Source organism: Tetrao urogallus (assembly GCF_951394365.1).
Source record: "Tetrao urogallus genome assembly, chromosome: 2".
Taxonomy (NCBI): Eukaryota; Metazoa; Chordata; class Aves; order Galliformes; family Phasianidae; genus Tetrao; species Tetrao urogallus.
In genome coordinates, this window is record NC_136814.1 from 37,211,863 (window position 1) to 37,227,540 (window position 15,678).

Below are 15,678 nucleotides of genomic sequence, written 5' to 3' on the forward strand. Positions count from 1 at the left end.
AGCACTTACATCTTCAAGGTGCAGACTGCTGGGCCTTCATCAGGTGGCTGTGCTGTTGGGCATTGCAGCCTGAATCTCAGCACCGGACCACACTTGCTTCTGTATCATCTCCCTTTGTGCGTGACTGTCTCATGTCATTTTTTGATACTGAACTTGCCACTGTTTAAATCTCTCAAGGTCACTCCGCAGTTTTGGCTCTTATGCTAAAACAAGAGGGAAAGGTTTTGAAAGCACTTTCTCTGTGGCTGCAGGGACTCTGGCAGGGCACTGCTTAGGAGTATGACAGTGAAAGAGAAGTGGCATGTGTCCATGCAGATGAAGTTCATGTGAATCACAAAAATCATTAAGATAGTTACAGCTTTGAACCCATATTTCACACATTCTTGCAACAGTGAGCATTTGTGAGCACAGCATGTGCTGATATGGGACTGTCTTTGACTAGAAACTCCAGACGTGCAAAGCAGTACAAGCAGTTGCCACTCAACTTGGATATGTGCAACTTCACAGCGCTGTTGCAGTTCACTAAAGAAGAAGTGAACCCTGAGGATGTTGTCAAAGCACACACTCTTTACTGGTTATCCATAGATACTTCCTTCTCATGCCTGCATCCTTTCAGGGGCTCTTTTGGAAAAGTGGAGGCATGTGCTCAAGCAGTTGATGTGTACAGTGCTTACACAGATGTGGTTTCAGTTGAGCATAGAAGAAGCAAGGATGGTTTGCATTCAACCTCACTTCAGACTGTTTAGGGCAATTGCCTAGGCTCATCCCATAGCTAGTGAGGATAGAGAGGAGCATTTTCAGGGGCCAGTTCATCCCACTTATGCTATAAGCATCTTTTAGGATACAGTGCTTTGTCTTCTGGTTCCTATCTCTCCCCAGTGGCCACAGAAGAATGTTGGTTTAGATTGTGTATCTAATTCATAGCAGAATTAAGTTAGATAAGAAAAACCTCATGCCTTGGGATTATTGTGGGTATTCAGTTTCCAAGCAAAACTCTGAAGAGCCATCAAAACTTTCATAAATGCCCAGGCAGATGTAAAAACAGATTTGTGAGTGATTTTATTATAGGAAGGTACTACAGCAACAGTACAACTGTTGTTTTAGATTTCTGTGTCGTCAGACTGCAATTTCTGCTATATTTCATTTCCTACTGTGCCAGGTTTTGCCTCCCTGAAACTGAGAAGCAGTTTTCTTTAGGTATAAGAATAGGAGCTATGTGTATGCCTGGACAATTTCCAAGAACTTTCCAAAACTGAGAAGTCATATTAAATAGTTTGGGTTTTTTTGGTATTTTAGAACATAATTTTGTTGTTATGACTGGCAGAGGGGAATCCCGTCCTTGCTGTATATGTTGCATGAATGGAAGTTCAAAAAGAGATATGTAAAATAACAGTCTTGGAGGTATATCTGCAGATTTGAGTTGCATGCTTTGATGGCCCTAATGCTGTGATTAGAGAAATAGCACTGACTGGAGACCAGAGACTTTTATTTGAAAATCAGCTCAATTTGCTCATGCCTTTTGGCAATACTGGACAGAGTTCTGAGTTCTTCACACAGCCTTCTTAGTTCACAGATTTTGCCTTAAGGCTGAACTGTTCCCTTTTTCTATGCCTATACGCAATGCTCCGGCAAACACAATAGAAAGGCATATTGGAAAGCTTTCAGCCTCTTGCACCGCTTAACACAATCTTTGTAGCTGTCTGTGTTGTTTACTCAGCCACCAATAGTAAAAAGCATTCCTTCTCATCTTTCTTTGCTTTATTTTTTAACCCGATCCAAGCCAAAAGAAAGCAGCCTCCCAGTTACAGACCTCTGCAGGAAAGGCTGCTTGTGTGAAGCTGAAATGGAGCCAGAGCACACCAGCAAGGAAGCTGTGATTTCATCCAACAGAAACTCAGAGGCTTCACTGCAGCACTTTGTGCAGATGCAGCATCATTCAGGCCGGGTGCTCAGCCAGTGCTAGCAGAGGAGTCCCTGAGAGGATGCCCGTGTGATTCTGTGCCACTGTCCCTTGCTTTGTAGCTCCAGCCCTCTGAGGAAAACAGGTATGCTCTGCAGGTTTTAAAATATTTTTTATTCCTTGGAATGATGCCTAATTTCCAAGGTAAGGATGAAGTGCATAGAAATGGGGAATATTGATAATAGAAGGAGATGTCACCAAGGATGTCACCGTTCCTCTTGTGGTGGAGCTGTGGCAGTCAGGTGTCCTGGGGGAGGAGATGCAAGAAAATGAGCCTGAGATGGCTGGGCACTACTGTGGGAGCAGTCTGCAGCCAAATAGTGGGAATCCTGAGAGGCTCTGCCATGAGGACCAAAGTGATCAGAGGTGAGTAGCAGCTATGGCATGAGCTGTGGTGCTTGTCTTGGGAATGCTCAGATGTGAGGAGTGCTGTTGGCTTGAGATTTGTGCTTCACCTCGTGTCAGGCCAGCACTCAAGGAGTGCTGGTGGGCAGCTGGTGTGGAGGGCTCAGGGAGCTGTGAGCTGGGTTGGGGAAACACTGGAGATCAGAGCAAACACACTTGCACCAGTGAGACTCCAGGGTGACTGCTGAAAGCTGTAGAGTAACGCCAACAAAACTGCAAACAGGACTTGGCCTTACAATTAGAAAAGAAGGTTTGGCAGAGGGCCTGGAGGGGTGCTGTGTGCTAGCTTCTGGTTGTATAAATGTATGTTTCTCAAATATCTGAGCTAGTTTCTGAGTTTGTGTCTGAAGCATTCTGAGCCTGTATCATCTTTCATGTGGAACAAAGAAACTGTTGCATTTCAGACAGTCACCCCCTCAATTATTTAATGTAACTAAATACCTGTGCCCAGCTCTGCAGACTTACGTAAAGCTGCAAAACTGGCTCAGTTCCTTGCCTTGAATCAGTGCTATTTTCCTTTTCTGTAAGCTACGTTATGGCATCAAATGAGTGAATTGGAGCAATGCAAGAGACATTTGGACAAAGAACAGAAAACATGACCAGGCAAGTGTGGAGGGGAGGGAGCGTGATGCTCCCTGGACAGCCCGGGCTGCAACGCGGTCTGCTGCTACTTGTGGGGAAGTGAGAGCATCTGAAGTACGGCACACTTTGTGTTTGACAATAAATCCAGAGCCTGCTCAAGAATGCTCATCTGGAGAAAGTGCCTCCTACAGAAAGGCAGGGAGCACAAAGGCTGAGTGTTATCACAGGGGCTGCTCCATGAGCCGTGTTTGTCCAAGGACAGACAATGAGTACCCTGTGAGCTGCCCTGATGCTGATTTTTGCACCCCTTTTCTTTCTCTGCATCGTCATTCCTCCTTCCAAATCTGTCTCCTGTGCCAGAGATGAAGCTGTAAGTACCAGGAGGGAATAATGTCTGTAAACATTCTCACTAGAAGAGCCTTAGGAAAATGTCCCTTTTGCTCTGCCAACATGAGCACCTATTATCCACTGTGCTAGGTGGGGAGCAGGCTCTGAAGCACCTCAGGTCTCACAAATGCCTCCAGCACCTGCAGGGCGTTTCTGAGCAGCCCCAAAGGCACTAAGGTGTTGCTGTACCAGCAGGTGAGGAGTTCCAGAGGAAGGTTGCCTCTCCCTGGTCCTGCTGCCCCACAGCTGGCAATTGTTGCCATGAGCACTTCTGGGTAGCGCCTTGCATAGAGTCATAAACTCATAGACTCATAGAATGGCTTGGGTTGGAAGAGACCTTAAAGATTGTCTAGATCCAACCATCCTGTGTAAATGGCTTTGTAGGGAGCACTGCTGCCACTGTTGTTTCAGTAATGCCAAGAGCCATCAGCAAGCTTTCTGTGACTAAATGTAGCATGCTCCACTGTTATTTATGGAGATGGATGGCTGCCTCTGGAGAGGGAGACATCCATTGTTCTAATCAGAGAAAAAGCCTGTTAAAATTGAGCATCTACCTCTGATGAATTTCCTTCCCCTTTCCAGCAGAGATAATTCACTCAGAAGTTTGTGTCTCTCTTTTATGCTTTTTGCCTCTCACACTGCAGGCCAGAACATTTTGATTACTGCACTGGGGACTGGAGATGAAGATGTTAGATTGCCAACCTCAAATCATGGGGGGAAATGCAGTCCGAGGGTTGTGCAGTAACAGAATTGTTTTGTTTATTGTTAAGTTAGCAAAAATTACAGACTTTCTGTGCCAGAAAATGATCTATGTTTATTAATTCATTCACAGTGTTGTGATTAACATCTTTCTGCTGACAGCCTGGCTGCTTATTTGTTTGCCTTAAACAAGCGAATGAGTAAATGAGAAACAGTTAAAATAGAGTACCATCATTTGTTTGTGAAAGACAGAAAGTTTTGCTGCTGAATCTTTCTAATGCTTCACTGATGGCAATAAAATGATGTTTAGAACAACCGAGCTGAAAGAAAGAGAAAAAGAAAGAAAGTGGAGGGGAGGAAGGAAGGGAAATACAGATTAGTACAACAAATGCTTTTTGTCTGTGTTTTGATATCTGACCTGAAGTGGTCATAAAGGCCTGTAGAAAGAAAGAGTTCCCCATGAAGTCTCACAGAAATCTGTGCTTGGCCTTGTGTTGAACATACAAGTTACCCGGAAAATGAAGAGCAGCTTGAGGTGCAAGTGCTTCTGGATGATCAGTTTCACTAGGTAGTAAAATGAAGGTCAGCTGGGAAGAAGATTTCAAGGTGTGGGTTTTCTGAAGAAAAGCCCCCCTGCTGAAACAACCCAGATTTCCAAGGCAAAGAGAGAAGTGCCAGATTTCCAACCCCCAGTGCTCAGGCAGAAGAGGTCTCTGGATTATGGTGGGTTTTTATGAAGCTGTCAGCCCAGCACTCAGTGGTGGAGGGGGAGTGTAATGTTAGGAAAGCACAAAGAGGAAAACATAGCATAGTATGCCGGAAATTTGTTGGGGAAACAGCACCTTGAATATTGTCTGCAGCTCCAGTTCTCTCATGCTAAAAAAGAACAACAAAAGGTAGAAAAAAGGACAAGATACCTGAAGCACCTTGTACACCATGAATGATTAAACAGCCTGGGACTGGTGAGGAGTGGAACAAAAGGAGGGGAGATTTGACAATGAATCCTAACACCACAGGCAGCACAGTGAGATGGACTAGAGAAAGACTTTTCTGTTTTACAGCACAGAAGAACTAGAGAAAACCAACAGAAATAGGCGGGCAAGATCAGAAAAGATAAAGAGAGGCATAAAATCTTTGTTATTGTGAGTTGCAGATGAGCTTTTTGCAGTGGATTAGGAACATAAGGAGGTCTGTATTTTCCCATGGATAGGAGCTCCAACTAGAGACACAGGTGGACTTAAAAAGGATGCATGGAAATGGCAGTCTGGCCTGCCTTTATTGAGGTCTCTCCCTGGCTTCACTGGCTCAGCTCGAGAGCTCTTTCCTTTTCATGTTTATTTACTGTAGAACAGGGTTTGGGCTGTGGACATGGTTACAGGCACATGGCAGTGTGTAACTGTAAGAAATTACCATCTGGTGTAATCCATACATTTGGTACTCATGAGAAAGTGCAAACTACAGCTCAAAGTGCTGTATGTATACATTTATTATACTATTTGCATTCCTCATTATGCTTCTCTCATTTTTGTAGTGTGAATTGTTCCAACTTCAATTGTTTCTACAAAAACTGATTACAATCAAGCTTTCTCACATCATCAAAACTCAGGACGTACCGGGCATTTTAATTCCAATTCAGCCTACCTAGCAATTAGTGATTTACCTCAATGACTTTCAAGTTCACTTTAAACTGGGTGAATTCCTTCTAAATGGGAAGGCCGAGGTTGGTCAAACTATATGGGCTAATTCAAAACTGGTAATTCAAGTCATTTTGACTTCTTTCCCACCGATTACATGTAGGACAAATATAGGGTTCATACAACATGCTATAGCCAGGCTCTCTGGTTACCTACTTATCTTTTCTGGAAACTGGAATTAGAACCACCATTCAGCTCAGTGCTGGCCAGGAGTTATTGCAGTGGAGTCAAGCGCTTCTGGTGATCCAGCCCCGCAAGCCTAGACAGCTAAAGGATGCTTCCTGAACTTTCAGCTCTGAAGCCATTTAACCTCACTTAATTTTGCCTTTGCAAACACATTAAATAATGTTTTCATTTTCTCCTTTCTGGTTTTTGTGTACCACTCTAGTCAGCTAGTCAAACATAAAGAACTCAGGCATGAAACATAACCAGCCTGGGTTTGTGTGTCCTTGTATTTGTTCAGCAGCTGCCTCCTCCAGCATTCATCCAGAAGGGCATCAGCTCTTCCTTACTGCTTCCTCTTCAGACTGCTTCCTTACGTGGTATATGTATTATATATTACCCACATCTAAACTAGCATGTTATTTTAATAGCACTCACAACATTCAGTGATTCCCTAAGTGCAAAGTTATATTACCATTTTTCTCACTCCTTCAGATATTTTACAGTACCATAAGAAAAAGTGGAATATGTGCTTCCTTGGGAAAACAGATTAATTCTCATCCTCTGCAAATCTGAGCTGTCTGAAGGTGCTCTTTCTAAAAGCCTTAAGTTGGTGGTTCCAAGGCAGCTCACATGTATCACTTCACAGTTTTAATCAGCACTTTGTTGTACCATTAAAATATAGGTAGACCTTCTCAGAAAGATAAGGAAAGGAAGGACTGTAGAAATGGCCCACAAAATCTGGGCCTTACATTTTGTACTATTTTCAACTGAAGTCAGATGATGAGAATAGGTGGTGGCTTATGAAATGTGTGGTGGCTACTTACAAAGTTCTGAGATTGGACAGTGACCCACTGACCCCTACAATTTTGGAACCAATTATTTAAATCCACCATGTGTGAATGTTAACACTGCATACTAAAGAACATGAGTAATAATGCTGTTTATGTCTCAGTGGTGTGGACTTGGTCTATTGTTCAAGGAAACAAGTGGAAAATGCCATTCACAGTCTTTTATCTTGCTTGTTTTCCATGTTGTTACCACCTGCTTGTAAGCAGAGGAGGGAGAATTAGAGCAGAATATTATAATTTAGGAAGAATTCTGCTGAAAAACTGCGGATTTAAGTGGGATTCAGATTTTGATTGCAGACTAGAGAGAGTTAGCAGTGAATTAATGTTGATACAAAGAACCAGACTTGATTTAAAAGTTATTCAGGCATGAACTGAGGTTGTGTTAGTCACTTTAATGGAGATGTTGCAAATTTATATTGACGCACATTAATTCAGAATCAATTCCCTCATGCATAGTATTTTATGGTAAAGCACTGATTTAAAACTGAGCAGCAGGCATGCTGTCATATCTGGAGCAGGAGTTTTAATTACTAGAATTAAAGAAACTCCATGCATCTGAAAGACAGGTTGCACTGATAAAATCTTTAATTTTATTTCTTCACCTTTCTTAGCAGTATTATTTTTTTTTTTAGTTCAACTGGAATTTTTTAGTCTGGAGAAGAGATACCTAGGGGAGAACTTACCATTCCCTACCTATGATGACCTGAAAGGCAGTTGTAGTGAGGTGGGGGTCGATCAGCCTCTTCTCCAGATAACAGCAACAGGATGAAAAGGAATGGCCTCAAGTTGCACCAGGGAAGGTTCAGGCTGGGTGTTAGGAAACATTCCTTCACAGAAAGAGCAGTGAGGCAGTGGCACAGGCTGCCCAGGGAGGTGGTGCAGTCACCATCCCTAGAGGTGTTCAGGAAACGGGTGGATGTGGCACTGAGGAACGCGGTTAGTGCGCATGGTGGGGATGGGTTGGACGTTGGACTAGGTGACCTTGGTGGTCTTTTCCGACTGTAATGATTCTATTCTATACTATACCGTACTATACTATACATCTAAGCTAACTGCCTGGTGGGCCACAGCATCCTGGTGCCTGGAACTTTCCCGAGATCTGGCTCCTTGCACGCATGCAATCCCCCACAGGCCCTGAGACAGGGTATGAAGTGCCAACAGAGCGGGGCCCAGGCCAACTCTGAGGCCAGGGAGCACGACGCTGATGCTCCAGGAAGGCCTGAGGCAGCCAGGGGTGCTCTGTGCTGTGATGTGTGTGTGCTCAGTGAGCCTTGCTTGTTTTCAAGGGTCTGTCAGACTTCGGCATCCCTGGATAGGAACACTGATGTGTGAATAATACAGAGGCTGTGCTTGCACTGCTGCCCCTTTTGGAACATTAACAGGTGCCCTGTCCTGGCTTGTTGGCTTCCCAGGGAGGGTGGCAGGGCACGTTGCTGATTTATGCGCAGACGTGATTTGTTTGCATCGGGTCAGAGCGGGTCTGAGGAAACAGCACTCAGGGCCTTTCCGCCAGCTCTCAGCCAGCTGCCCGCTAACCGCAGCCCATCTGCCTCAAGAATTCACTACGGTTGAACACCGAAGCCACGGCTGCCTGCAAAGCGCTGCGTATGTGACAACCGGCAACCGGACGGGCAGCGGGCGGGGCCCCGGCAGCGCTGACCCCGCCCAGCGGGGGTCTCCCCCCTCCCCAACACACACCGCTCCCATTGGCTGCGGCGCGCGCGTGACACCGCCTCCCCCGCAGCCCGCTCCTTCCCTCCCTCCCTCCGGTGCTGGCGGAGCGGGAACGGCGGGGGAGCGAGCGGCGGCGTCAGCGTCAGCGTCAGGTGGGACGGGCGCGGGGCGGGCGCTGCGTTGCCCGGGCGACGGGGCCGGGTCCCGCCATGGGCCGCTGTCAGCGCGATAAGAGCGGGGCGGGCGGCCTCGCGCGGCGGCCGCGGCGAGGCGAGGAGCGGGTAAGGGGGCGGCGGATGACGGCGGCTGCGACCTCGCGGGGCCCGCGTCGCGTTCGGGCGGGGCGGATCGAGGTCCCGGTACGCGGGGCCGGGCGCGTCGTTAACCGGCGCCAGCTCGGCTGCGCGGCGGGGGACGGAAGAGGCGGCTGCGGGCGGAGCTCGCGCTGCCAGGGAAGGGCCGGGCCGCGGCGGCTCCGCCGATTCTGAGTGCCGCTCCGCGCGGCTGTCCTGACGTGCGGCCTCCGGCTTTGCTGAAAGAAGACGCGGAGCGCTGCCCTGCTGTGAGAGCCGCGCGTGCTGCCGTCGGCGTCGGGAAGGCAGTGGTCGCTCGGGTGCGGGCTGCGCGAGGCCGGGGCTCAGGGCCTCCGAGCCGGGCTGTCACCTGTGTGCCCGCTGTAAGCAGCAGACGGGAGCAACGAGAGCTCCTGTGGGTATTCCGCAGTCATGTGAGCCGGCGTGGAGATGTGTGGAGATGGTTCTCTGGGAGGAAGTATTAGTTAACTTTTAGGTACTACCTAGCGTTCCCAAATGAAACCCTGATCTGCCTCTTAGGTCTTCATAAGCTGAGAGTGGGAGAGGACAAAATGCTTTGTGTAAGAGAAGCAGGGAAGAAGTCAGGAAGGTGGATTGGCTGTGTGATCGAGTGTGGGAACTGGGAAAGCATCTGGTGTGGGTATAGACAGGAGCTAGGTGAAAGTTGGGACAGGAGGCACCCTTGATTGTAGTGCTGCATGAGCCAGTCGGAGCTGTGTGAAAGTATCTGGAGGAAACTTGTCAGTGATGAACAAACCTGTGCTACTGCCAAGGTCGTATTGCTGCCTGTGGGGTGGTGTGATAACCTGTGGCAGAAGCTGTTATGAGATGGTTTTTACTCATGTGTATGCTGGGTAGCAAAGAAGAGATGCCTGCAACACTTAACTGCAGGAAATATCTGTAGGAGAGGTGAATCTGTTGACATTGGCTGCATTTGCTTGCTTGGCCAGGGGGCAGTTCTGCATGGAGCTTTTATTGGAATGGATCCTTAGGGTGTGAGAAGCTATAAAAGTACGGTGGGTTTCCTCTTTTTTAACTGTAAGCTGGCAGGCTGTTATCAGCCGTGTGAAGATAAAAGTATCCCATTAATTTAGGAAATGTGCAGTATAACGACCCCAAGAGTTTCTGTTGGACACTTAAAATATTCAGTGAATGAAGGACAGGAATGCTTTCATGCCTTGTCACAGATAAGGAGAAATCAGCCTTTTTGTGCGGTGTTCTAATTTCATTCCTGATCAGGTTTTGGAAAGAGAATCTTGAAAGTTAAAAGCAAATAGCTTTCCTTGCTGTGCTTCTCAAACCAGCATTTAGAAGTGAGAACTCAGGAAGGCACTTGGTTGTTACGTGCTGTATAGAACTTGCGTGGATTTCTTCAGTGGAATTTTTTGTCACCACCTTCCAGCTTTCTCTCTTTTCCCTCCCCCCCCCCCCCATCAGTGTTTTTATAGTGTACTCAGAGTGCTTTTGTTTTTAAAATGTTGAATTGTAATATTTTCTGTTGGGTCAGTAACCATGTAGTTAGATTTCTTAAATGCTTCTTTTACGTCTTCCTTTCTCAGTCCTCTGTAGCCTTTCAGTGCGCCTCTGTTTTGGTTTGTAGGGCAGCTCTAGACAGGGAGAAAAGAAACTGAGAGCACTTGAGCAGTAGCAAAAGATCTGATGGGAAATAAAGCACTGAGTATCTAAACATTACAGAAGAGAAACTGTATGTTCCTACCACTTATTGCAAGTATGTTGCTGCTTTTATTTCACTTTTGTAGTGCTGAGCTTAACTCTAAAGAAATATGAACAAGTGCTTCAGGAAGCTCTTGGTTCTGAGTTTTTTTTTTTACTCTCTGTGATTTCCTTAATGGTGCATCCTTATTAATATGCAATTGTACACTCTTTTAGCTTGTGCAGACACTTGAGTTTCCTTTGTATTTGAAGAATTTTGCTGTTATCATGCTGATATTTTTTTGAGATAAAAAACACTGAGATAATACAGTACTTAGAGAATTCTGAACCCAAAATTGGTTCTTATCTTTTGTGGGTAGAAAGGAGCAGAGGGGAAGGGAGGTGGAATGATTATATTGTAAGGGGAGCCTGTTGTGCCAGGAAGCACTTGCTGCCAAAAATGCTCTTACTTGTCTTCAGCAGATGAATTTAACTTGATTGGAGTAAACAGCCATCATGGACATGACCTTGCCAAGGTCTCTCCTGTCCCTCTCCGAGGAGGTTCAGGCTCTGTACACTTCTTAAATGGAGAGCTTCCCTAGCGGAGAGCTGTAGCAGCTGCTGCCCAAGATGTCATTGTTTAATATTGGTAATTGGTTTAACTTCAATGTGCTCTTCTTTAGGATTTGGGAAGAGTAGTTTGTATTAGTTTATAAGCATTGTTATATGCATCAGTGGTTCTGGTGCATCATTGCTTGATGTTATCTAAAGGCCTATGAATCTTCATCAAGTAATTGGACTCATATCATCGGAGCTATCGGCTGCTGTGATACCACTGTTTTGGAGGTGGTGAATCTGTTTTCAAGACCATGTAGAAGAGATCTGGGCACTTGTATTCATTACCATGGCTCTGATTTGTCTGAGCCAGCTGAGCTGTCCCAGCAGCTCCAAAATGCTGCAGGGGAGAGCTGCCTGCTCCCCTTTACTGCCCTCAGCACAGTGATTCAACACAAAGATAATCTGTCTGGAAAAAGAAATAGTTTTTCACAAACCTGTGGTAGTGAATGCATGCAGAAGAAAGGGAGTGAGCAGCCAGGAGGGGCTGAGCTGCCCTGCTTAGCATCACCCTTGCTGCCTCTTGTGGGGGGGGGAGGGGAGAGGGGCTTCTGCTTTGACTCAGCAGGGCATCTGAGTCAGCTGTTGGTGATTTGGGAGGAACTAATGAAGCAGTTTGGTATGTAGCAGATTTAGATTTTTTCCTTCTCCCTGTTCTGGTTCAGACATTGTGTTTCAGAATGTTTTTCTGTGATGTGTTGAAATCAGTGCATGGGAATGCCTCATCCCCAGATAAGTGTGCAGAAATGATACTGACTGCATGAAGGGGAGGGGAAAAAAGAAAGATGTCATGTGCAGTCTTTGTGGAAGAGGGGTTTCTTGCTATAAACTGTTAGCTCTGCATGGCTTATGGTTGCAGCCTGGGGCTGGTTAAAATCCCATTCCTTAGAAGGTCAGGCTTTGTACTGCTATTAGAGTCTTGTGTGTGATCTTTAAGACAGTGTTTTGTGGGTAGGCAGTGCAAATCTAATACTGTGGGTGAGAGCGAAGTAGAACAAGAACTAGCACAATACAGTAGCGTGTGTGTGTTGAAGAAGAGGGAGGTATGTAATGCTGTGCTCTGTGTGCTAGTTCTGTGGTAGTGTTATTTCTTGATCACCTTTCACTGTATCTGGGTACTGCTTCTCTGGCCCATTCTTAGCCCTCTTCCTCCCAGCACCTAACTCACAGCTGCCTGCTGCTGCTGTGGATGTTTTGTGCTGGCCTTGTAGTAGACAAGCACTGCGACAGTTGTCTTCTTTGTTTCTGAGCTTGTGTAGTTTACTGCAGTCTTGTGGGTTTATCTCCCACAGCTGTGTGTAGTGCTTTGAGCCTCGTGGAGCAGAGGCTCTCTGGGTTGGTTCCTGGTAGGCAGCAGAAGAGCTCATCTGTGCTTGCTGGGAACGCGAGAGGTGCGACAGTGGGGGAGCTGTGTCTGTGCCAGGTGCTTGGTCAACATCCTATAACAATCCCAGTTAATCCTCATGTTTATTCATTCCTTTCCCTCCCTCCACTCACAAGTCAGCTTCTCAACTTCAGTTAAGTGTCACTGCTGCTAGAGAAAGTGCGTGCACACAGACACAGAGTACCGAATGCAGGTGGGAGGAGACATCCTGGTTCTTCAGACTTCTGACAGCAGAGGAAAAACCATCCTGCTTTCCGAAGAGAAAATTGAAAGTGGGATGTCAAAATGCAGAAGGGAATCATTGCTGGATAGTGCTGAATGCCAGGCTTTATCTGAAGCATTGAAACTGTTTATTTTGCACAGGCCTATTTCAGCAAATGACCGACTTTGTTAATCCCTCTCCAGTATTGTGGAGGAGATTTGTGTTCTTGAGGGAAATAAATGGCAAAACCACCTGACTAGATCTGTCAACCTTGTACTTAACTGGTTTGGTTCAGCCTTAATGAACTAACCAGATCAGGAATGGCTAACAGAAATGGCAGTGTGAAGGGATGAACAGTTCTGTCTCTGTTCTGGAACAGAGAGAACTAGGAAGGAAGATATTTAGGATTTAAGGAAATATTCTTAAGTATTTATAACTGTATTGCAGGAATTGATACAAGTCTGACAGCATACTTTTATTGTAACGTTTCAGGAGTTGAAGTATGTATTTTTTGAGTCAGTATTTCAGACACTGAAATAGTCTTAATAAAGAAAAAATGCAAGTCTGTCAACTTCTCTTTTTTTTTTTTTTTTTTTTTTTTTTTAATGAAAGGTGGGAGAGCAAAGCAATCTTAACCTCAAATAGAGGGGAAACTTGGAACTGGTTTTAGAAGCTTCCATTCCTTCAGTTAGGAAGTAATTTTCGTTATTGGAGTCATGTTAAATCCCCAGTTTCAGCAAACATTGCATCTGGTGCTTACCAAAAACACTTTCACTGTATATGCAGTCTTCATCTGGCACAGTTTGTTTCCCAAACTATTTCATCCACTTAAAATCTTGTGTTCGTATATGATAGATGTGTATAGTTTGAAGGGCATCTTGAAGTTGGACTATTTTGTGCTTTCTGGATCGATTTAGGGCTTCCTACAGCGTTTCAAAACTTTCTCCAATATCTATCTACCTGTTAGTAGGAATAGAGGGAAATTTCACACTTAGGCATTATGTGAGGTTAAGTGTAAGCTGTTTGACTTGCATTTCTATTGGGGAGAAGCTGCCTGAAGTGAGGTTTGATGCGACTCCTTTTGGCTGTAGTTGTCCTGCTGGCTGCCTGCAGGAAGCTCAGTGCAAGAGGGGTCTGCGCAGCTGGAACAGACATCTCTGCTGCAGAACCTGAGAGGTGCAGGGTCAGCTTCCCTAAGGCAAGTAAAGCTGCTTGCACTTGAAAAGGAAGCTGGCATGCTGAGCTTAACTGGAACAAGTGTGTGAAACTCTGAAATACTGTGGGAAATGTTTTTTTTTTTCATATCACTGTCAGAATTGCTACACGCTGCTTTGTCTCTTCTTGATTACTGCTAGAAAACATGGATTTCAAAGACCAATTTTTTAAAATCCCAGAAGCAGAATTAGCCTTCTGCATGTTAATGACCTTCTTTAACTCTGATCACGGACCTTCTTGCCTTATTCAACTGCTCTGCATGAGTATCTCAGACATAATGGCCAAGTTTATCTTCTGCACCATACTTTCTAATTTTAATCCTCTACAGTGTAGCTTTCAGTTTCAGGAATAGCATATTCTCATTCGCACCTCTTCAGCAAGAGTGCCTCAGAACACTGCTAACTCTTTCCTGTTTTTTCTTCCCTCTTTGATCTCGCTGAGTATTGTTGCAATCAGAATGCATCATCTTGCAAATTAGAGAAGGATGTGCGCAGTCTTCCAGATCAAGTTTGAGTAGTGTGTTAGATGCTTAAAGTCATTTCCAGGTAGATGCAGTGCATTCTGCATCACATCCACACCATTTCTCCCAGCTGTGTTGGAGACCATTTGATCTGCCATCCTGCACAATAATGAAGAAGGATCTGTGCAAGGTCAGTTGCATGTTGCAGGAGTTGGTCTTGGCTGGCTCTCTGCTGGGAAGGCCCCGAACTTCTGACTTACTTTCTGTGGTACTGGTTTTTTCCCTGCTGCTGTTTACATGTGTGGAATTTAGTCTTTGTCTTCAAAGTCAGTCATCGCCGTGCAGCCATGACTGTCAGGACTTGCTGTCTGATCTCTTTTAGGGGTATGCATCATATATAAAGCTTGGAAGAAGAGATTGTATATTGCATGCCTTATTTTAAATCAGGTTAAGAATGTAGCAATCTGGGGAGTATTCTGAATGTGCGTTACTTGGGAGCTGTGCAATTTCAGTCTTTTCTGAATGCTTTACTGAAGTTCTTCATCCTCCGGTTTTCTTTTGAAACAATATCATGGTCTTCCATAGTTTATTTTTCTACATAATTTCTGTCTTGTGTTGGAGTATTTTTCAGTTCTTTTCTTTGGCACCATGTACTCCTTCCAGATGTTGTCCTTCAGATAAGATCTGGAACACATTCTTGTCTTCTGTACTTGTGCTAACCAGGCTTATCTCTAGCACTTTCATGGTATTACTAACAGCGTGGCGGGATTCCTCTTTGGAACACCTTACTCGCTATCACTGAGACTGTCTTGTTAGTTTTTAACACAGTTAATGTTGCAATGATTACATTTAAAGAGCTTTCACCATGCCTTTTCAAAGGCATGTTTATTCTCTCTGCCCGCAGGCACTGGTCTGAAAGATGTAAAATTAAATAACCTGGAATGCACATAGCATGGCTGACAACTCTATTGTAGTTACTGTTTTGGTAATAGAAAACCACAAGCTTAGCATAACTTGTACACAGCATATACTACACATGGTGTTAATGTGTGATTTGTGTGTAGGTAGCTGCTTGGGAACTGGTCTTTCATCAGTGCTGCGTTTATCTTCTAGACGAGTCATGTTTCCTTTTAACTTGATTTCAGCCTTAACAAGAATGTGTGTCCAGGTGTTTCATTTTGGTTGATGACTCAATAAAATTGCATACTGAGTTGAGAAGCTGTCCCAAAACACTTGTGCAGTGTGCAGCTAAGCGGAGGGACTCTTTGCTATATACTGTTACAGTGACATTCTTTTCAAACTCAATAGAGGGAAACTGTGGGGAATCTGCTAGCTTGTAAAGGGGATACAGGTCTTCATAGCTCAAGGTGGAGCCTGCTGAGTTGCTGAAGGTCAGCAAGAAAAGCTTTCCTAACACTGTG